The 24,247-nt window shown below is 38.0% G+C and overlaps 1 pseudogene; it reads right to left on the bottom strand.

The window, feature by feature from the left end:
* LOC100352780 (heat shock cognate 71 kDa protein-like) overlaps positions 1 to 23,345 on the bottom strand; it is a 36,996-nt pseudogene extending 13,651 nt beyond the window's left edge.
* Between the last annotated feature and the right edge of the window lie 902 nt (positions 23,346 to 24,247).

The raw sequence follows: 24,247 nt of genomic DNA on the forward strand, positions 1-24,247 counted from the left end.
ACCATCAACAATCCTTAAGTGCTTACAATTTAATATGTTTAATTTTATTTGGTTTAAAATTTTGTTTTTATGTCATCAGAAAATGTTGAAAATTTACACATTATATGAGAAATTCTACATATCTAATTTCATTTTTATTTATTTACATTTTAATAACATATAGCACTTGTACATATTTATGACATGTATGCAATATTTCAGCACACACCTACATATATATATATATATATATACACATATACACACACTGTACATTACCAAATCATGCAAGTAGAATTTCCAGTTATTTATCTTTGCTATATGTTTGGAATCTACCAGTTCTTTCTTCCAGTTATTTCTACAATATATGCTTCACTGCTGTGAACCATACTGTTTTCCCACTGTACTGTGGAAGAGTAGAAATGGTTATGTCTAACTGTGCTCTGGTGCCTGTTATCCATCCTCTGCTTTTCCTCTTCACTCTGCCCAATCTCAAGTAGTCACTATTCTAAGATGGACTTTTTTAAGCTTTCACATATGAGGGAAAACAGGCAGTATTTGTACTTCTGTGTCTTTGGTTTATTTCACTTAACATAATGATCATCATGTCCATCCATTTTGCTTAAAATGACAGAATTTCATTTTTCTTATAGCTGAACAACCTTGCATTATGTATACATACCACATTTTCTTTATGCGTTCTTTCAGTGATGGGAACTGGGCTGATTCTACATTTGCTGATTCTGAATAGTGCTGAAAGGAACATGGGAGTGCAAGCATCTCTTTCATATGCTGATTTTATTTGCTTGGAATGCATGCCTAGAAGTGGAGATAACCATATCCTGTGATGCATCTGTTTTAAGCTTTTGGAGAAAACTACATAATGGTACTAATTTGCATTCCCATCAGTAATACATAAGGGTTCCCCTTTCTCCACATCTTCGCAAGCATCTGCTATGTTTTGTATTTTTGTTAATGGTATTCTTTTTTATTTATAAATGTATTCCAGAGCCAACACTGTGGTGTAGTGGGTAAAGCCAACGCCTGCAGTGCTGGCATCCCATGTGGGCACTGGTTCGAGTCCTGGCTGCTCCACTTCCAATCCAGCTCACTGCTTTGGTCTGGGAGAGCAGTGGAAGATGGCCCAAGTCATTGGTCCCCTGCACCAATGTGGGAGAACTAGAAGAAGCTCCTGGCTCCTGGCTTCGGATCAGCACAGCTCTGGCTGTTGCAACCAACAAGGGAGTGAACCAGCTAATGGAAGACCTCTTTCTCTCTCTCTCTCTGTCTCTCTCTCTACCTCTTCTCTTTCTCTCTGTGTAACTCTGACTTTCAAATAAATAAATAAATATTGAAAAAAAATTGTGTCCCTATTTTTAAATGATTTCTTTATTTACTTGAAAGGCAGAGTTACAGAGGCAGAAGGAGAGAAAGCAACAGAGATTTTCCATCCACTGGTTTACTCCCCAAATGGTTGCAACAGCTGGGGCTGGACCAGGCCGAAGCCAAGAGCCAGGAACTTTTTCTGTGTTTCCCACTTGGGTGCTGGAGCTCAAGGACCTGGGCCATCTTCCAATGCTTCCCCAAGTGCATTATCAGGAAGTGATGTAGCAGGAACACAAACCAGCACCCATATGAGATGCTGGCACTGCAGATGGCAGCCTACCCAACTGTGCCACAACTTTGGCCCCTTGATAATAGTATTCTAACTGGAATGAGATGGTACCTCATTGTCATTTTGAGGTTTTTTTTTTTCCCAATGGTTAATGTTATTGAATATTTTAAAATACATTTTTAAATTTCAATTCCTTTATGCGTTATTCTTAACTGAATTGTTTGGTAATTTTGTTGCTGAGGGGTGTGTGTGTGTGTGTGTGTCTGTGTGTTCCTTACATATGCTAGATATTAATCCTCTGTCAGATGAATAGTTTTCAAATATTTTTTCTCAGTCTGCTGTTTGTCTCTTCACTGTATTCATTGTTTGATAAAATGTCTGGTTTTGCTGTTGTTAGGTGTGCTTTTGTCATTTTATCAAAGAAAAAAAAAGTCATTGCCAGTATTAAAGTGTTCCCCAATGTTTGCATTGAGGTTTTTGATCCTCTTTTTAGGGAATGGGGGCAGTGGGGTCAAGAGTAAGTGTTCTGCGTATGGATAGCCCATGCTCCTAGGAGGATTTACCGAGGAGACTGTACTTTCTCCAATATATGTTTTTGTTGACTTGTCAAGAATCAGCTGGCTGTAGATGTGCAGATTTATTTCTGATGTCTCTATTCTGCTCCATTAGTCTATGTATCTGCTTTTATGTCAGCACATGCTGTTTTATTTACAATCACTTCATATTATGTCTTTGGAAGAGGTGTTGTGATGACTCCAGCTTTATTTCTTTTGTTCAAGATTGCTTCGGCTATTCGAGGTCATTTGTGTTTCCATGTGAATTATAAGATGCTTTCTTTATATTTTTGGAAGAATCTAATTTTGTGAAGAAATAATTGTCACTTAGAAGAGATTTTGGTTGAATCTGTAAATTGTTTTGGATAAAAGGAGACTTTTAATAACACTCAATCTTCCAAGAAATGAACATGGGAGGCCTTTCTATTTTTTATGTTTCCTTCAGGTTTTTATTGTTTTGCAGTTTTCATTGTAGAGGTCTTTCATATCCTTAGATAAATTTATTTCAAAGTATTTTATTTTATTTCTATAGCTATTGTGAATGCCATTACTCTTTAAATTTCTTTCTTAGTAAGTTTCTTATTGATGTATAAAAATGCTACTGAGTTTTTCTATTGATTTTGTATCTTACAAAATTTCCTGAACCTATTTATCAGTCCCATGTCTTTTGATTGAGTCTTTTTATGTATAAAATGTTGGCATTTGCAGACGGACATTCTCCTTTCTTATTTCTATGCCTTTTAAATCTTTTTTTAGCCTAATTATTCTGGTTTAAACTGGTACCGTATTTAATAAAAATAGTAAGAGTAGGTAACTTTGTCTGGTTTGAGATATTAGTTGAAAAGCTTTCAGCTTTTACCCATTCAATGTGATGTTGAATATGAACTTTTCATATATGGCTCTTATTGTGTAATGGGATAACACAATTTGTTATAAATTTTTTTAGGATGAATATTAAATTTTACTGAATGCTTTTTATGTGCCTATTGACTTTTATCCTTCATTCTGATGATGTGTTATGCTTAATCATTTGCATGTACTGAAACATTCCTACAGTGCTGGGATAAATCCCACAAGGTCAAGGTAAATGAGTCTTTTGATGTTGTTGGATTCAATTTGTTAATAGTATGTTGAAAATTCTGGCAACTACATTCATCAGAGAGATTGGTCTACTTTTCTTTTTTTGGTGTACCCTTGCTTAGTTTTGGAATCAAGGTAACGTTACATCATAGAATGAGTTGGGAGAGGTCCCCTGTCTTTCAATTTTTTAGAGTAGTCTGAGAAGACTCTGTGTTTTGTTTAGTTTTTTTTCTTTAAAAGTTTGGTAGAATTCAGCAGAGAAGCCATCTGGCCCCAAACTTTTCTTTCTTGGGAAACTTTTGATTACTGATTCATTCTGATTACTCATTATTAGAGTGTTGAGGTTGTCCATGTGTTCATAGTTATACTTCGGCAAGTTCTACATGCTCAGTAATTTATGCATTTTATCTAAATTATCAAATTTATTGGCATGTGGTTGTTCATTTCAGTTTCTAATGATGTTCTCTTTCTGTGGTATCAGCTGTAATATATTCCTTTTATCTCTGACTTTGTTTGAAGATTTTTTTATTGGTTAGTATAACTAAACAATTATATCTTTTCCAAAAATCAGCCCTTCTTTTCATTGATTTCAAAATATTTTTGGTTGTCTATATTTTATTTATTTATATTCCAGTCTTTGTTATGATCCTTAGGATGCATAGTGAGGTTGTTCATTTGAAAACCTACAATTTTGGCATAGGTGCTTATTGTTATAAGCATTCTTTTATTTATTGCTTTTACTGTGTCCCATATGTTTTGATATGTTTTCATTCTTATTTGTTTCAAAGGACCATTTAAATTTTTTCTTTTTAATGTGAGAAACAGAGATACAAAGAAACAAACAGACAGATCTCCCATTTATTGGCTTTCTCAGCAAATGCTCACAACTGCCAGGGTTGAGTAAGCTGAAGTTGTAACAGGAAACCACAACCAGGACACCCATGAATGTGTCAGGGATCCAACTACATGAGCCATTAACTGCTGCCTCCAAGGGTGTGCATTGGCAGGAAGCTAAAATCAGTAACAGAGCCAGGACTCAAAGCAGGGTACTTCAATATGGAACACAGGCATTCTGAAAGATATAACAGCTACATAAAACACATGTCCCTGTGCTTTAGTAAGCCATTGTTTGTTCAGAAGTATGTTGTTCAGTTCATGCACTTGTTTTTTTTGTTTTCGTTTTTTTTTTTTTGTTTGTTTGTTTGTTTGTTTTACAGGCAGAGTTAGACAGTGAGAGAGAGAGAGACAGAGGGAGAAAGGTCTTCCTTCCATTGGTTCACCCCCAAATGACCGCTACAGCCGGTGCTGCACCGATCCAAAGCCAGGAGCCAGGTGCTCCTTCCTGGTCTCTGACAAGGGTGCAGGTGCCCAAGCACTTGGGCCATCCTCCACTGCCTTCTCAGGCCACAACAGAGAAGTGGGCTAGAAGAGGGGCAATTGGGACAGAATCCGGCGCACCAACCAGGAATAGAACCTGGAGTGTCGGCACCATAGGTGGAGGATTACCCACATGAGCCATGATGCCAGCCAATGCACTTGTATAATTAATAAAGTTTGCTTTATTATTGAATTCTTATTTTATTCCATCATCTAAGAAAAAAATACAAGATATGATCTTGAATTTTAAAATTTGTGGAAATTTGCTTTGTGGCTTAATACATTGTTGACTTTAGAGAATCTACATACTGATGTAAAGAATTTGTATCCTGTAGCTGTTTGATAATATTTTCTAGAGAGGTCTGTCTGCAAGGTCCATTTGGTTTAAAGAAGTTGAGCTCTGATGTTTCTTTGTTGATTTTTTTTGTCTAGTTTATCTGCCCATTGATTAAAATGAGATGATGAAACCTTTACTATTATTGTTTTGGAGCTATCTCTCCCTTTAGGTCTAGTATTATTCTATGAAATTTGATGCTACAGTTTTAGGTACATAAACATTTATAATTCTCATGCCTTACAGCTTAATCTATTCATTGATCATCATGCCATGATATTTTTCTCTTTTTGCAGTTTTTGACTTACAGTCTAGTTTGTCTGATGTAAGTACAGAGACTTCTGATTTTTTTTTTTTTTTTTTTTTGGCATAATTTTGTTTCTTATCTGTGTGTGTGTGTGTCCTTGTAGTGAAGTAGGTTTCTTTTAAACAGAATATTGTTTGGTAATTTTTTTAATCCATTCAGTTTGTAGCTTTTAGCTTGGGAAATTACAGGTAAGTAATGTCATAATCCTGTCATTAAAAACAACTTCTGGTTATTTTGAACATATTTTTTTTTCTAATGATTTTTATACTGTCCCATGTTTTCATGATGGTAACTAGCTTTCTTTTGCTTCTACATATGTGACTCCCTAATATATCTTTTGTAAGGCTGATATGGTGGTAATGAAATCCCTCTGTTTCTACTTAACTTTGCTAGGCACAACATTCATAGTTGTATTTTCTTCCAGAACCTGGAATACATTATACCATTCCCTTCTGGTCTACAATATTTCTGCTTATATACCTTCTATTAGTTTAAAGGGGATATCTTTGCAATTTGGCTTTGTGCCTTTCTCTTGCAAATTTTAGAATTTTTTCTTTGTGTTATATTTTTGAAAGTTTTGTTTTTATGTCTGTTTCAGGACACATGGACCTCTTGAAACAGTTATCAATATCTTTCTCAAGATCTGGAAAATTTTCGGCTATAGTTCCATTGAATAGATTTTTTATGCTTTTATTCCTCACTTATTCCTTCATAGAGCCTTAACATTCAGATATTTATTCATTTAGACAAGCTCCAAAATCTGAGTATCTTTTCATTCTTCTTGTTTTTAATTTCCCTCCCCCCTTTTTTCTGTCTTATTCATACATTTCAAAAAACCTGTTTTCAAATTCAAATTCTCTTTCTTCTACTAGATGTAGTGCATTTCACACACCTACCTTTTCTTTCTTCAAAAAGAGGCTTTCAACTATACTTCTTTTTATTTTTCTAAAGATTTATTTATTCATTTTTGAAAGTTAGAGTTACAGAGCAGGAGTGACAGAGAGTGTGAGAGAGAAATAGACATAGAGAGGGAGAGGGAGAGACAGAGAGAGAGGGAAAGAGAGAGAGAGAGAGGGAAAGAGATCTTTCAGCGGCTGTTTTATTCATCAGATGACTGAAGCCACAGCCAGGGGCAGGCCAGGAAGTAAACACTTCATATAGGTCTCTCCACATGAGTGACAGAGGCCCAAACACTCTTGGTTAGTCTTTTGCTCCTTTTTCCCAGGCCACTAGCAGGGGGCTGGGTCAGAAGTGGAGCAACTGGGATATAACCTGGTGCCTACATGTGATGTCAGTGTCACAGGTAGTGGCACTTCAACTGTACTTCCTACCTAACTTATATAGTTCTTTTTCAAGATGTCTCTTTGGTTCTTTTTCAAGACACTCTGGGGGAAAAAAAAACCCTAAATGAAAGATCTCTGTGAGTGAGATCCCAGTGGAAAGAATGGGTCATCAAAGAAGGAGGTACCTTTCTCTGAAGGGAGGAGAGAACTTCCACTTTGACCATGGCTTTGTCTAAATATGATCAGAGTCGGTGAACTCAGGGGGCTTCCATAGCCTTGGCAGCTCATGACAAGAGCCTAGGTTGATTACTGATGCCATAAACAAGAGTGTCAATTTGTAAAGTCAACAACAGGAGTCACTGTGCACTTACTCCTCATGTAGGATCTCTGCCCTTAGTGTGCTGTACATTGAGATTTAATGCTCTAACTAGTACTCAAACAGTATTTTTCACTTTATGTTTCTGTGTGGGAGCAAACTGTTGAAACCTTTACTTAATGTATGCTAAACTGATCTTCTGTATATAAAGAGAATCAAAAATGAATCTTGATGTGAATGGAAGGGGAGAGGGAGTGGGAAAGGGGAGGGTTGTGGGTGGGAGGGACGTTATGGGGGGGAAGCCATTGTAATCCATATTCTGTACTTTGGAAATTTATATTCATTAAATAAAAGTTAAAAAAAAAGATCTTGCTCTCCATTGATTTTGTCATTCCTATCAGGCATTGCTTTTCTGTTTTATTAAACTGTCTATGTATTCTTATTCCTTGTAACATCTTCCTGATTCTTTTGAACTCTTTTTTTTTTTTTTTTTTTTTTTTTTTTTTTTTTTTTTTTTACAGGCAGTTAGACAGTGAGAGAGAAAGAGAGAAAGGTCATCCTTCTGTTGGTTCACCCCCCAAATGGCTGCTACGGCTGGCACACTGTGCCAATCCAAAGCCAGGAGCCAGGTGATTCCTCCTGGTCTCCCATGCGGGTACAGGGCCCAAGCACTTGGGCCATCCTCCACTGCCTTCCCGGGCCACAGCAGAGAGCTGGACTGGAAGAGGAGCAAGTGAGACAGAATCTGGTGCCCTGACCGTGACTAGACCCCTGGGTGCCGGCACCGCAAGGCGGAGGATTAGCCTAGTGAGCCCCGGCACCGGCCTGAACTCTTGATAAGACATCTTATCACTCTCATTTTCTTTAGAATCTATTGCTAATGTGTTTATTTTTTCCTTTGTGGGCATATAATGCCTTGCTTTTTTATATTTCCTGTATGCCTACCTTGACATTTGAATACCTTGTTGATCACTTGACTCTGTGACTTTTAACAGGAGCTTTTTTAAAGATGTGTCTTCTGTCAGTTATTTGGCATTAGTTCCAGATGGGTTCTGAATTATATTTCCCAATATGTTCTTCCACTATAGTTGATGACACCAGCAATGGGAGCGTGGGAGGTTCTGCTGGTTCTCTACAGTGGTACATGGATCTTGGTGGTAGCCTATAGGGTAGGGCTCAAAGTCGTGTGTCTCTTTCATTCTTCATTAGTAGAATTCATGGAAGGGTTGGCCTGGAATTTCTGAGTCATAATTCAGGTCCCTGAGGTGACAGGAGTACATCTGATGTTCTGGTAGTGCCATCCCAAAGTCCAGTAGGGATTCATGGGCCTCCATGTTTTCAGCCTCAGGTTCTAAGCAATGTATTTTTATCCTTTGCTAGACAATTAACTCCCTTTATGTTATGCTGTCAGGGTAAGGGTGAGGAATGGCGTGAGCAGTCCTGTGGCCACAAATGCCACAATGCTACATTTCTGCCAGAGCCCACAGCCCTCCAAGACTAGCGTAGTATGGGTTACAATCAAGTGCTAGTTTGCTATGGGTTACATGCTGCTAAGGTGGTCTTGTGGGTTGAGACTGTTGTAACCAGCCTCACATGATGCTGACCAGGATATGTATCTAATCAATGGGGCCACATATCTACTCTTGGCAATGGATTTGTTGCAGAAACTCTTTTGTACATGCACTGGCCTGAACACAAAGATAATCAAGATTTGTTCAATGATGAGTTTTACCAGGTTTCTACCAAATTCTAAGGGAGCAGTCCTGTGCTCACTTTGGTGTCCTATTTCCAAGTTGCTGGAGGCTTGCACTTTGTTGTCTACCCAAAGTTGAGGAAGGGTTGGTGAAGATAGTTCCTTGACCATCCATGCTGGCAGTAAGCTGGATTACAGCCTAGGCTCAGTTGCAGGATCTGTCACTGTCTCGAAGATATGTGTCAGGTCCTCATGAGGCTGAGGGTGATATAGACTAAAACACTAGTCCATTGTCCAGAGTGCAGATTTCCATCTGATTCTTGTGCAAGCATTGGAGTGGCATCTGTCACTACTGGCCTAAGTAAAGGATCCTCAGGGCTCTATCTAGTGCTCAATCTCACTCTAGAGGGGTGGTCACAGAGTTTTAAGACTGAATTAAGTTTCCTTTCATACTATTCTTTTGACGAATTTTGATTCTTTATTGTCTGCCCTAGGTTGGGGTTAGGAGAGGGGTGACACTAACAACTTCCTTCTTGCCTTTTTCATTGGGTATTTTCTTGTAAAGTCTATTATGAGCAGATTGATCATATGTTTAAGACATCAAATATTTCATAAGTGATTACTGGCTAAGCCCAAAACTGTTTTAATGCACTCCCTTATAATATTTACTTTTTTTTTAGAAAGATATTTCTCTGATCTTTTTCAAATGTTTACATGCTTCACAATCATCTGGAAACCATGTTAGTTTACATATAACCAGTCTCTTATCCCAGAATTACTCACTCAATAGATCTGGGCTGGAAAAAGAATTTGCATTTCTAATAACTTACTATGAAATAAATCGAAAGCATTTCTCTAATCATTTTTAATTCCATACCTTTATTTTTGAAGTTTGTTTGATATTCCTTTTCTTTTATTTTATTTTTATCAATTTTTTAAATGTCAAATGGAACTTTGTTTAAACTCAAGTCCCAATTCTGGGCGAAATTTGTTTCCATCTCTTCTGTTTTCATAAGAAATGTCAACAATAAGAAATGTTTGACAATATTCATTTATCTTATATTATAGTTATTTGTATATGTTAGAATAATATCCTATTAAGTTTTTACTTTTTCCTTTAGGAAATGGAATCCTATGGGTGTCCCTGAATGAGCCTGGACTCCAAGTACAGATCTTCTTGAAATGGAAATTAATATCATGAGTAAATGTTACAAACAATGTCAGATAGTACATTGCAGCTTCTAAACTTGACAATTATCTGATTATACAATCAAATGGACACTATGAGAAAAAGTGACTTGATCAGCTCTTGTCCTGACGGTTGATGTACAATGTAATACTTTATCCATTTTAGTATTTTTTTTTTGTTCTAGTACCATTGGTTGAACTCTGTAATTAACACACAATTATTCTTAGGTGTTTAAATTTTAACTGAAAAGTGATCCCTGTTAGGAATTTGGAAAACATTATGCTGAGTGAAATAAGCCAATCCCAAAGGGACAAATACCACTTGTTCTCCCTGATAGGTGACAACTAACTGAGCACCAAAAAGGAAACCTGTTAAAGTGAAATGAACACTATGAGAAATGGTGACTTGATCAGCCCTCATCCTGACTGTTGATAAGCAACTTAATATGTTATCCCTCTTAGTATTTTTTTTTGTTTGTTCTACTTAATACTTTTGGTTGAATACTGTAATCAATACACAATTCTTCTTAAGTGCTGTAACTTAACTGAAAAGTGATTGCTGTTAAATATAAGAGTGGGAATAAGAGAGGGAAGAGATGTGCAATTCAGGGCATGCTCAAGCTGACTTACCTCAAACGGTAGAGTTAGAAACATACCAGGGGATTCCAATTCAATCCCATCAAGGTGGCATGTACCAATGCCATCTCACTAGTCCCAGTGATCAATTTCTGTTCACAATTGATCATAATGATAGGACTAAGAACCAAAGGGATCACATAAACAAGAATAGTGTCTGCAAATACTAGCTGATAGAATCAAAAAGGGAGAGAACGATCCAACATGGGAAGTGAGATACACAGCAGACCCATAGAATGGCAGATGTCCTAAACAGCACTCTGGCCTCAGAATCAGCCCTTAAGGCATGCGGATCCAGCTGAAAAGCCCATGAGAGTATTTCAGGCATGGAAAGCCAAGACCCTCTGGGAAAAAAAAAAAAAAAAAACCTAAATGAAAGATCTCCACGAGTGAGATCCCAGTGGAAAGAATGGGTCATCAAAGAAGGAGGTACCTTTCTCTGAAGGGAGGAAAGAACTTCCACTTTGACCATGACCTTGTCTAAATATGATCAGAGTCAGTGAACTCAGGGGGCTTCCATAGCCTTGGCAGCTCATGACAAGAGCCTAGGTTGATTACTGATGCCATAAACAAGAGTGTCAATTTGTTAAGTCAACAACAGGCGTCACTGTGCACTTCCTCCTCATGTAGGATCTTTGTCCTTAGTGTGCTGTACATTGAGATTTAATGCTCTAACTAGTACTCAAACAGTATTTTTCACTTTATGTTTCTGTGTGGGAGCAAACTGTTGAAATCTTTACTTAATGTATGCTAAACTGATCTTCTGTATATAAAGAGAAACAAAAATGAATCTTGATGTGAATGGAAGAGGAGAGGGGGTGGGAAAGTGGAGGGTTGTGGGTGGGAGGGACATTATGGGGGGGAAGCCATTGTAATCCATAAGCTGTACTTTGGAAATTTATATTCATTAAATAAAAGTTAAAAAAAAAAACAATCTCCATATTTCCCACTGTTTCCTACCCATACACATGATGACATCAGACACAACTCCATGAAAGTCTACCTACTTTGTGGTGAAGAAGAGAATAGAAAAATGGAAAGAACTGGTATAAAGAATGGGATTTTTGCATAAGAAAGCAAGAGTGTGTTTTCCTATGAATCAGATGGGATGCAAGGACTATTCTGGAGCACATCAGTGTTGGTCCAGTACAAATTTGCCTTAGGACTTGCAAGCATATCACTCAAGAACATGTAGATAATAGAGTATCAGTTACATGGAGAATATTTGGCAATCAGAAGACAAAGCCATGATATTCCTCAAATCAGAAGAAAAGTTTGGTGATAGAGATGTCATCAGTTTATACCAGACAGTATTCAGCTAGTATGTTGAGGCATCCTTTTTCAGACAAGTAGATATTTATTCAATTGTATTTTAACATAGTAAATGAATATATATACACACACACACACATATATATATATATATAAATTGATGTATATATATCAAAACAGCATAGGATTTCAGACCCAGATGTAACCTTAAATATCAGGTTTTTATGAGATTGGATGAAATATCATGGAATCTAAAAATTCCTAACAGTATAGAAGAATATAGCAAAAATGAAGTTCTATATTTATTACTAAATTTTAATGTAATTTTTATTTTTCAGGAAAGAGAAATGTAAATGGGATAATCAGTTATAATAAGGGCCTTTTCTAGGCACTTATTTTTTGAATTTTCATTTTAAAAGTGGCACCAGAGTCATTAAGATGGGATTGTATCCTACTCATGGTTCAAAATTTTAAATTACTGATAATGCAAACTAAATGCAAATATCAAATACATTTTATAAGATAGCATGCAATCAGCAGATAAAGATTGCTTAATATATGAATTTTGAAAATTAAGGTCTTTAAAATAGCATCTCTAAAATGTAATTTTTCCTAAGATGGAATATGGATTTGTTCATACAGTATTCCATAACATTTTCTTGTGCAATTATTCATATGTTAATTTGATAGTAAAATTTTGTGTTGTTTCTGCTGTGTTTTGTGTGTTTTTGTCAATGGTGTATATGTGCCTATGTAAAATTTCTCTGCTAGGCATACCTCATTTTCAATTTATAAAATTGTGTTTGTAGTATTATTTCTTAAATTGCATATGTCTCCCCCACTGGGTTGCCAAGTGCGAAACTGAAGTTGTTTTTTTTTTGTTTTTTTTTTTTTTTTTCCCTTGGGCTATTTTATTCAGAAGAATTTTTAGAGGAAAATAGAGTGTTAACAATTAGTGGAGAATTGCAAATATTATTTTTACAAGTAGGTTAGAATATTTACATTTAAACTTGCACTTCTGATTCCTTCTTGCAACCAGTGAGCATTTCTGGGTTTTCCCAACTAGATTCCTAGATCTGAATCACTTTTCTCTGCTGTGAGGAGTGCTTCAATGGCAATATTTAAAGAGGGATTTTAAATAGTATCTTTCTTTGCTCATCTAGAGACCTTTCTTCAAATCAAATTAGAAGTGACCTTTCTAAAATATAAATGCTGTCAGTCCACTTAAAATCCTTAAATGGCACTGCATTTCATACAGTGTAAAGTCCACAGTACTTAGCTGACTGTGCCATTCCCTCTCTAAGCAGTTCCTGCCTTATTTGCTTAGACCATTCCCTGCTATTCCTCCAAACAAAACTGTGCTGAGGTAAAAATGTAAAGATTTTGTGAACGTGTCACATATTTCACATCTCCATGAATTCCCACAAATTATCTTCTGTTCTGTTTTATTCTCTCTTTACATGCTTCCACTTCAATAGAGTCCTGTTAATCTTATTAATTTGCCAAAACTAAACTCATATTACCTTTTCTGTAGTCTGCAAGTAGGACTATATGTGGGACCTTCTTTTTTACTCTCGTAATAGGGCTCACTTATAGCACTTGCATAATTTTTTATAATTCTTATTTAGTGGGGTTCTAAGTACAAGAGTATTTGACCTATAGTGTGTATTATAACAATACAATTCAATGACCCATTTCAGTTATGCAACTCTTAAATAACATTATTAAAATATCCTACCTTAATTGTATTATCATCTATAAAATAATTATATTTACATTCACTGCCAGAATTTGGCCAATAACATCTATTTTTATTGTTTATTGAGTAAAATACTGGTACTATATTTGAAGCAAATTTTAGTATTTAATTTTAGGCCACTTAGGAGCAAGGAATCTCAGTTCTATTACAATATCCTCCATTAATGTAAACCCAATATCAGGATTTATAAAAGGTTATCTGGCTTACTGGAATCTAAAACCAACTCATAAGTTTATTGTAAACTAAAACACATACATAGGCTGGCGCCGCGGCTCACTAGGCTAATCCTCCGCCTAGCGGCGCCGGCACACGGGGTTCTAGTGCTGGTTGGGGCGCCAGATTCTATCCTGGTTGCCCCTCTTCTCTGCTGTGGCCAAGGAGTGCAGTGGAGGATGGCCCAAGTGCTTGGGCCCTGCACCCCATGGGAGACCAGGAGAAGTACCTGGCTCCTGCCATCGGATCAGCGCGGTGCGCCGGCCGCAGCGCGCCGGCCGCGGCGGCCATTGGAGGGTGAACCAACGGCAAAGGAAGACCTTTCTCTCTGTCTCTCTCTCTCACTGTCCACTCTGCCTGTCAAAAAATAAAAAATAATAAAAAAAATAAAACACATACATAAACTTTAGAAATAATGAGATCCTTTCAATTAGAATTGACTCAATATTTATTTTTATGAAAATTTATTCATATGCACTGGAGCAAAATGCTTCTCCTTTATTTAGTCTCTTGATATAAGCACCCTCAGAAATAGGCAATGATTTGTCTGTTGTTGTAAGCTTTGGATAATTTTCCCATTATTTTCATGAAAGACTCTATTTCTGTATATATGAATAATAGAAACATTCAACTTGTTATCATTTACTTATCTACCCATTAATTCATGTATTCATTCAAAAAAATTTTTATTACCCACCATGTCCCCATCACTGTGCTAGGGAATTCATATTTTAACAATCAGACAATTTTCTACCCCCATGGACTTTAACTTTTCCTGGAGGAAATTTACAATAAAGACAAAAATTTATCATATAACATTACATAAAGTATCATAGAATATTAAGTAGTTGGAGGATAAAAACTACTAGCTATGAGAGTAATTTTAGGAAGAGATATCAGGGAAGGGCATTCTAAAGAGCTGTCATTTGAGCAAATACATAAACAAAATGACAGAATGAACTGAGAAATTTCCAGTTGGACTTCTCACAGGCTGCTTACAACTCAACTTTTTTTTTTTTTTTTTTTTTTTTTTTTTTTTTTTTTGGACAGGCAGAGTTAGACAGTGAGAGAGAGAGACAGACAGAGAGAAAGGTCTTCCTTTTCCATTGGTTCACCCCCCAAGTGACCGCTAGAGCCGGTGCGCTGTGGTCAGCGCTCTGCGTGGATCCGAAGCCAGGAGCCAGGTGCTTCCTCCTGGTCTCCCACATGGGTGCAGGGCTCAGGCAAAACTCAACTTTTAATTTCCTTTATCAGATATGTTGCCAAGCCACTGTATTTCCACATCTCAGTGAGTGTTCCTGTTATTCGTCAGTTTATGTTAGAATAGTTAATGTTACCTCTATGCTTACCTATTTCACGCTCAACTATATTTACCCTGAATATCACCACCTTTCTCCAAGTCCACCATGACTCTTTGCTCCTAGGATAAGGAAGCAAATCTTTGAAAGGACCTATGTGACCTCAATGTTTGGCTCCTTTCTGGTCACCTTTGTCACACAAGCTTGCTTTGTGCTCTACTCTTCCTAGCCACACTGGTATACCTACTTATTTTAATTATTTATTTTTTTAATCGAAAGGGTATATAAAGACAAATCTTCCATCTGATGATTAACTCCTCAAATGGCCACAATGGGTAGGGCTGGAGCAGGCCAAAGCCAGAATACAGGAGCTTCAATTCGGGTCTCTCATGTAGGTGTAGGGGTCCAAGTAATTGGGCCATCTTCTGCTGCCTTCCCAGGTGCATGACAGGGAGCTGGATCAGAAGGGGAGTTCCAGGGACTCAGTGGCATCCACACAATGCCGGCCCTGTACACTGCTTGTTTTTACTTCTTTGGTTTCCTTATAATTTTCCCCACCGTGATAAAATTCTACAGCTATACTTGGAAAATTCTTTCATTCTTAATTGCTCAGTTCATTTGCATTCATTGTTAAATTCTCAGGACAGTTTCACTACCTGAGGGAACTTTTTTAACTTTCCTGATGAGGACAACTTACTCCCTCCTGTCATTGGTCCCAAAGCACTTTCCTTCCCAGAATTCTTCCTGGACAATTTATGTATACATTTGTTTTCTTGATGATGTGATTAACATATTTATTCCCCACATACTCTGAGTCTTTCAAAAGTGCATGCCAGACAAGTTTTGTTCTAAAATTGGTTAACTAATAAATCCTTAAGTAATCACTAGATGAATAATCAAATTCATCAATTTGTTCATTAATAGGCTTTTTCTCCAGCATTCTCCCCCAACCTATTAAAATGTATATGCTAAATTTTTTTAAAGATTTATTTGAAAAACAGAGTTACTGAGAGGCAGAGGCAGAGGGAGAGAGAAGTCCTCCATCTGTCAGTTCACTTCCCAGATGATCATAGTGACCAGAGCTCCGCCTATCTGAAGCCAGTAGCCAGGAGGTTCCTCTGGATCTCCCACGCAGGTTCAGGGGCCCAACGACTTGGGACATCTTTCATTGCTTTCGCGGGCCATAGCAGAGAGCTGTATTGGAAGTAGAACATCCAGGACTCCAATAAGACACCCATTTAGGATGCGGCACTGCAGGCAGTGGCTTTATCACAGCACTGGTCCCACACTCTTTTTTTTTTTTTTTTTTTTTCTCTGAATTACTCTAGATCCTTTTTACTGCTGGGCTTTTGAACATGCTGTTCTCTCTGTTTGAAGAAGAATTTGCATTACGGTTTTTCTCCACTGTTCACATTATACCATAATTAACACTTTGATAAAGGCAGCTTTCTAGAAAGTTCAACCTCTTCAGTCTTCTAGACTCTTTTTCTGCTGTTCTCTTTCAAAAGCTATGATTTAATTGTATGAATACACAATTATTGGGGCAGGCATTGTGATGTAGCAGGTTAAGCTGCCACCTGCAATGCCAGCATCCCAAATAGCCACCATTTAAGACCTGGCTCATCCACGTCCAATCCAGCTTTCTGTTAATGTGTCTGGGAAAGCAGCAGAAGATGGCCCAAGTGCTTGGGCTCCTGTACCCATGTGGAAACCCAGAAGAAGCTCCTGGTTTCTAGCTTCAACCTGGCCAAACCCTAGACCTTACAGCCATTTGGGAAATGAACCAATGGATGGAAGATCATTCTTCCCCCACCTCTCTATCTCTTTTTCTTTCTCTCTTGCTTTCCCTCATTTTCAAATAAAAAATAAATAGACAGTTATTTTCATTTTTCCCTATTTATGTTGATTATTTGACTATGAGCTCTACAGAGGTGGAGACTATCCTAATTTGTACATTATTTGATCCTCTGTAACTAGCACAGTGGTTTGTGCATATTAGACTGATATTTTGCATGAACAACTTAGTAAAAATTAAAAATCAGAAAGTCTGAGAATTACATTTTATTAAAATGTACATATCTCTTTTCTCATAGATATTAATTTCTCTCTTGATTTCACATTTGGTCATATTTGAAGCCCCCTACAGCTGCTCAGAGATGTTTCCATTATTAAATTCACAAGAAATCATGTCTGAATCCACACAGAGTGTGGGCACGAAGCTTTCTCTTTCTGTGCATTTATTATCAATAAACAAAGCATGCGCTTCAGCTACTCTCCATTCCGAAGGATGATTCCTCTTGTACAGACAACTCTCTCAACACCACGTCACATTGCTGGAAATCAGTTTTACATCACCTTTACTTTTGCATGGGAGTTATTCTGTCCCCCCACCCCCGGGAGCTTTTCTTTAATGGTTTAATCTGTATATTTACCAAGGACACTCTTGTTTCCTTTTCCTTCTTGCAGTTATTCAAGTGGAAATGAAGATCAGATTTTTTTTTAAGAATTTGTTTATTTATCTGAGATGTAGAGTTACAGACAGTGAGAGAGAGAGACAGAGAGAAAGGTCTTCCATCCTCTGGTTTACTCCCCAGATGGCCACAACAGTTGGAGCTGCTCTGATTGGAAGCCAGCAGGAGCCAGGAGCTTCTTCTGGGTCTCCCACACTGGTGCAGACTCCAAGCACCTGGGCCGTCTTCCACTGCTTTCCCAGGCCATATCAGAGAGCTGGATTGGAAGAAGAGCAGCCAGGACTAGAAGCGGTGCCCATATGAGATGTCGATGCTGCAGGCACAGGACTAACCCACTGCACTACAGCACTGGCTCTGATCAGATTGGTTTATCACAGCAATAGTATAGGAAAGGTGGGCACATATGAAAGGTTGTGCATTGTTGAGCACATGATTTATTTTCTCATCTTACATCAAACAACAGAGATAGGAAATAATATTGTTTATCTGAGCATTTCCCTTCATTAAGTTTCCAAGAATGCTCATTTATTAAACATTTTTCTCACAGCCTTAATAGAAATTACTCCTTTTCCATCCTTTTCATTATGCGCTACGTGATATTGTGTTAGTCACACTAATATTATGCCGCTACAGTTGCTTTTCTGTTTGTATGACTTTCAGGTATAATATGCTAAATAGGGAATGTTCATAATCTCTCCAATCACTGTGAAATATTGATTCAAAGTATTAACTAAGAATTACTGAATTTATTTTGAAAACATTGTATAACACCTACATTCCTATGTAAATTACATACAGAGTTGCTTTATTCTACATTTGTACATTCTAAATTCAATAAAAATAGATAAAATTTTGAAGCAATTTAAGTGGTTTCACATCATGCATTAAAATACCACAGACTCAAGCAACCAGCATGAATATTATATACTGTAGTTGACACTGCTTTCTTTCATGCACAGAAAGAAACACATTCTATTGTTTACCCAAAAAGAATTTTTCCAGACTCCAAGTTAATAGATGCTGAAAATAGCAAGAGAGGCAAGGAAGGAGCAAAAGCTTTCTCTATGTAGGCTTCAGACATTCTATAAACAAATGCATTTGGACTTGATAATTCAGCAAACAAACATGTTCACAGTGAGATTTATCTAATAAAATTATTTTAGATATTGATACAGATGATGGCTTAATATAAGGAACAGGACTATTTCATAATCTTGGAGGTAAGTAGATTTGTTTTCAATTTTAAACAGTTTATTTGAAATAATATTTTATCCAAAGAAGGCTTAAAAGCAGAATAGAGAGTTACTTTATACCCTTTATCCAGTTATCTCTACGGTTAACCTTTTCCATAACATGGATTCTTGATCAAACTAGCCAATTGATGATAGTACAATATTATTAACAAAACTAAAATTTTCTTTATATTTCAAGTTTTCCCATTAATGTCATTTTGTAGATTCATAATCAAATCCAGGACGTCACGATAACTTTCAGTCATTGTATCTCCTTAATGTTCTCTATTCTGTAAGAATTTCTCAGCCTTTTCCTTCTTAACTGAAGATTCCTGGTCAGATAATTTGACCTGTGGAAAATACTTCCATTGGATTTAGCTATTTTGTCATGATTAACCTTTGTCAATATAGGAAATAATGTCACACAGGTAAAATGCCCTTCTCATGATTTCATATCACAAGTCCAATGAGACTTCCACTAATTCTGTAAATGTTTAACTTTACTACTTGGTTAAGGTAACAGTATCTGCCAGATTTTCCACCATGAAATTTATTGTTGCTTGGCTCTTCCTATTCTGTTCGTAAGAAGTGAATCATTAAATTCAAATTAATTTCTATCTGCAAAAGAAAGATTATCAGAGACTTTGTGGTCACCTGCTAACATCAAAACACTGAATCATTATTATTCTAGGAAAATTAGAGAATATGGCAATATATTGCCCTCTCTTAAAGTTTTGTCCAATAATATTTTTAAAAGATTTATTTTATTTATTTGAAAGGGAGAGAGGGCCGGCGCCGCGGCTCAATAGGCTAATCCTCCACCTAGCGGCGCCGGCACACCGGGTTCTAGTACCGGTCGGGGTGCCGGATTCTTTCCCGGTTGCCCCTCTTCCAGGCCACCTCTCTGCTGTGGCCCGGGAAGGCAGTGGAGGATGGCCCAAGTCGTTGGGCCCTGCACCCCATGGGAGACCAGGATAAGTACCTGGCTCCTGGCTTCGGATCAGCGCAGTACGCCGGCCGCGGCAGCCATTGGAGGGTGAACCAATGGCAAAAGGAAGACCTTTCTCTCTGTCTCTCTCTCTCACTGTCCACTCTGCCTGTCAAAAAAATTAAAAATAAAATAAAATAAAAAGAAAGGGAGAGAGAAAGAGAGAGAGAGAGAGAGAGAGAGAGAGGAAGATCGAGGAAGATCTTCTGTACCCTGTTTCACTCCCTGAAAGGCCACTAGATCTGGGGCTTGGCAAGACCAAAACCAGGAGCCTGGAATTCCAGCAGAGTCTCCCAGATAGGTGCAGGGACCTAAGCACTAAGGCTGTCTTCCCTTGTTTCCCTAAGCACAATTGCAGGAGGCTGGATCTGAAGCAGAGCAGCTGGGAGTGAACCAGTGCTGTAATAAGAGATACTGGCACTGCAGGTGGCAGCTTAACTTGCTGTGCCACATTGCCTGCCCCATGTCCTCTAATTGTAACACTAATAAGTGGATCTTGCAGGCAACAATTTTTATTATCATGTGTTAGTGGTAAATTCCTATTTTGTTCACTCCCTTTACAACTATCGTTTCAAAATTTTCTGCATGAGATACTTGTTATTTCTACTGAATTTTTATATTTATCAAAACATGCTTATATTTCTATGGAGTTAGGATATTTATTTAACTCTTAGAATTTTAATCAAATCTTTAAAATTTATTTAAATTGGCCCGTGGGGGAAGTCTTGAGTTGGAGCGTGCCTTATGCACTAATTTTTATAGCAGTGCTTCACTTTCTGACACTATAATGTGTGCTGCAGGCTCACCAATTATTTTTAATATAATATTCCTAAAATGAGCCATTTATCTGGTTGTATGTTATCCTTTTATTAAATAATCGTATTAGGAAACCAAGACCTGAGCTACACATTTTTTTTTTTCTACACAGGTCTTGTTGCAGATTCTTGGTAGCATTTGTGACAGCATTATTTGCTTTTATTTTTGCTAGTCCAATGAGAATTTGGTTATAGCTCATTATTTTTTTTTTTATTTGACAGGCAGAGTTACACACAGTGAGAGGGTCTTTCATCCGCTGGTTCACTCCCCAAATGGTGGCAACAGCCAGAGCTATGTCTATCCAAAGCCAGGAGTCAGGAGCTTTCTCCAGGTCTCCCATGCTTGTGCAAGGGCCCAAGGACTTGGGCCTTCCTCCACTGCTTTCCCAGGCCATCAGCAGAGAGCTGGATCAGAAGAAGAGCAGCCAGGACCAGAACAAGCCTCCATATGGGATGCTTGCACCACAGATGGAGAACTAATCTCCTACACCAAAACACTCATTATGGTTTTAATTTGCTGAATTTAGTTGAAAATCATGACTAAGTATACTTAAAGATATTTTGGCTACTTGTTACTTTTTCCTACATTAATTGCCATTTTTTAAAGATTTATTTTATTTACTTGAAGGTCAGAGTTACACGGAGAGAAGAGGCAGAGAGAAAGAGAGAGAGAGGTCTTCCATCCAATGGTTCACTCCCCAGTTGGCCACAATGGCCGGAGCTGCACCAATCTGAAGCCAGGAGCCAAGAGCTTCCTCCAGGTCTCCTATGCAGGCATAGGGGCCATCCTCCACTGCTTTCCCAGCTGGATATGGAAGTGGAACGCCCATATGGGATGCCGGCGCCTCAGGCCAGGGCATTAACCCACAGCACCACAGTGCTGGCCCCTACATTAATTGTTTAAGACTCTCACTATATGAAGCATATTGTGATTATCAACCTGATGACCAAGATAGTAATTCAAGATTTATGAATGTGTCTAAGAGCAATATCTCATGTTTCTATGTTACCATTGCTTCTAACCCAAACTCTCAAGATTTAATTAAATCTTCATAGTATTCGGGTTCCTTTCCATGCTGCTGGCCAAAGCAAGCAGAGATATTTTGTTATAAACCAAAGCTTAACATTATCCTGTATTTTAGAGGAGTGAACATGAGGTTAAAACCCAATGAAAATAGCTTTCATTTAATAAAATAATTGATTCCCATAAAATTCCATTTGAGAACTTTTATGTAAAAACATTTTGCTCACATCTACATTTCTAATTGAAATAGGATGAACAGAATGAAAAGATCAAAATACAAGTTAAAACTGTTTAGAAAGCTTAGGATTATAAAACCCAAAATTTAAGGTCAAATTTACCCATACAATTTCTATTCTCATAACTTTTAAATTAAAGATCACATTTAAGGGGCTAGCTTACTGTGTAGCTTGTGTAATGGGTAATGCTGCTGCCTGCAGAGCCAACAGAGCCATATTTACACCAAATTGTGTGTCAGATGCTCCACTTCTTCTTTTCTTCTTCTTTTTTTTTTAAATAAAGGTCTATTTATTTATTTGAAAGTCAGAGTTACAGGGAGAGAGAGAGAGTGAGGTCTTCTATCCTCCGGCTCACTTCCCAGATGGCCACAAAGTGCTGAGCTGCACCTAGGCTAAGTCATGAGCCAGGAGCTTCTGCCGGGTTCCTCAGGTACGTGCAGAGGCCCAAGTACTAGGGCCATCGTATACTGCTTTTCTAGGCCATAGCAGAGAGCTGGATCAGAAGTGGAGTAACCAGGACTCTAACCAGCGCCCACATGAGATGCTAGCATTGTAGGAGGCAGCTTCACCAGCTAAGCCACAGTGCCAGCCCCTGCTCCACTTCTGATCAGCTCCCAATTAATGGTCTAGGAAAAACAGTGGAGAATGACCCAAGTGCTTAGGTCCCTGCCACCCATTTGGGAGACCTGGATGAAGTTCCTGGCTTCAGCTTCACTCAGCCATGGTCGTTGTGGGCATCTGGAGAGTGAACCAATGGATGGAAACCTCTGTCTCTCCCTTTCTCTTTGTAAATCTGACTTTCAAATAAATAAATCTTTAAATGTTTATAGCAGCTCAACTCACAATAGCTAAGATATGGATTCAATCCAGGTCCCCATCAACTGATGAATAGATGAAGAATTTGTGGTATATATGCATGATAGAATACTACCTAGCTGTAAAAAGAATGTAATTCTATCTTCCACCACAAAATGGGTACAACTGTTGATTATTATGCTTGGTAAAATAAGCCAGTCCCACAAAGATAAATATAGCATGTTTTCCCTGATTTGCAGTAACTAATTACAGAGTACAAAACTGATGATTTGAAATTTATTTTTATAGCTCTTGTATATACTCTTGAGGAACAGTGGTTTTGCTGCTTACTACTTCCTGAATTCTATATTTAGTGGAATGTTAAATTTTGTAAAATCGTGGTTTTCAATCCTAGCTGGCTGATTAGAAGTGACTTGTGTTTGCCTCTTCACAGAAAAGAAACAGGACAACAAGGGACAACTGCATTTCAAAGAGAATGACTTGAAGAACATTAGGACTCACCAAGGGAGTGACAGGAATCCTAACAGGCACAGAGAATTAGGATGATAACACACAGAGAGGAGCAAATAATTCTATCATTAAAACCACTGAACTTGGCTTAGAGTAGAAGGCAGAGACTCCACACTACTGGGAAAAAGGAATAAAGCCTTAGAAGCCCCATAATATCTATATTACAGTTTGAACCACAAGAGAGTGTACAGAACTCACAGGCTTTGAATCCAGTTTGGGGAGCTGCATTGGATCCCTGTCGTGTCCTTCCTTTAGAAAAGAAACTCACCTTGGGTCTCCTGCAACCTGCAGAGGCCAGGCTGCTCCAGCACAGCATCATGTTGCCAACAGAGCCAATGCTAGCGTCCATCTTGTACTAGTGGCAATAGGAAATTCTGTCACTGTGGTAGCTGCCATGAAGGACCTCTGCCACAAGCTCTTGCTTTGTGAGGCCTGAGGACAAGCCTCTCCATAGCCCATGGCTTGAGCCTCCTGGCAACCACAGCCAGTCTCTGCATTCATTGGAACTTACTTCTAAGAGGCATAAGGACACACCCTTCCATAGACAGCACTTCTGTGTCATAGCTGCTGCCATTGTGATCTGCAGTCACTTCTGCAGGACCTTCAGGCACAGCCCAACATGAATATTCTCAGCTTTACAGCTGGTGTCACTGCCACAGGTTGTCATCTCTTCAGTTCCGGAGGCATGCCCTTCTATGATCTATGCCACAGAAGCAGGTATTGTCAAATGTTATGCTCTCATACGTGGTTGAATCTGTAGGGCCTGATGACATATACCCCACTCTCATCCTTCAGTTCTATGGGACAGTGGAGATGTGTCTTTGACAGTCATTATCCACTGTAAATTCATACCTCTACTTCCACAAATGCGTGCAGTTCATTGAGACACTTGTAGACACCACTAATGTTCAAACTGAAGAAATAACATGAAGGCTACACATCCATTCTTACTCAGAACTAAAGCCTAAACTCCTACCTTCCTAACACCATACATCACCCCTAAGTGATAGTCTTTCCTTATGAAATCTGCTGCATAAGATTGGAAGAGGATACCATTAGACCTGATGTACTGACATCAACGTAGGGAACAAAGAAGTGTGGAAAATACAAAGAATAATAGCACTTACAAAGGAACACTGTAGTTCTTCAGAAGCAAAATTAAATGCAAAGAAAATAGACTGTAGGCCTGAAAAGGAATTCAAAATAATAATCCTAAAGAAACTTGGAAGGTGCAAGATGATGAAGATGTAT

The sequence above is a fragment of the Oryctolagus cuniculus genome, chromosome 4, assembly GCF_964237555.1.
Source record: "Oryctolagus cuniculus chromosome 4, mOryCun1.1, whole genome shotgun sequence".
Lineage (NCBI taxonomy): Eukaryota > Metazoa > Chordata > Mammalia > Lagomorpha > Leporidae > Oryctolagus > Oryctolagus cuniculus.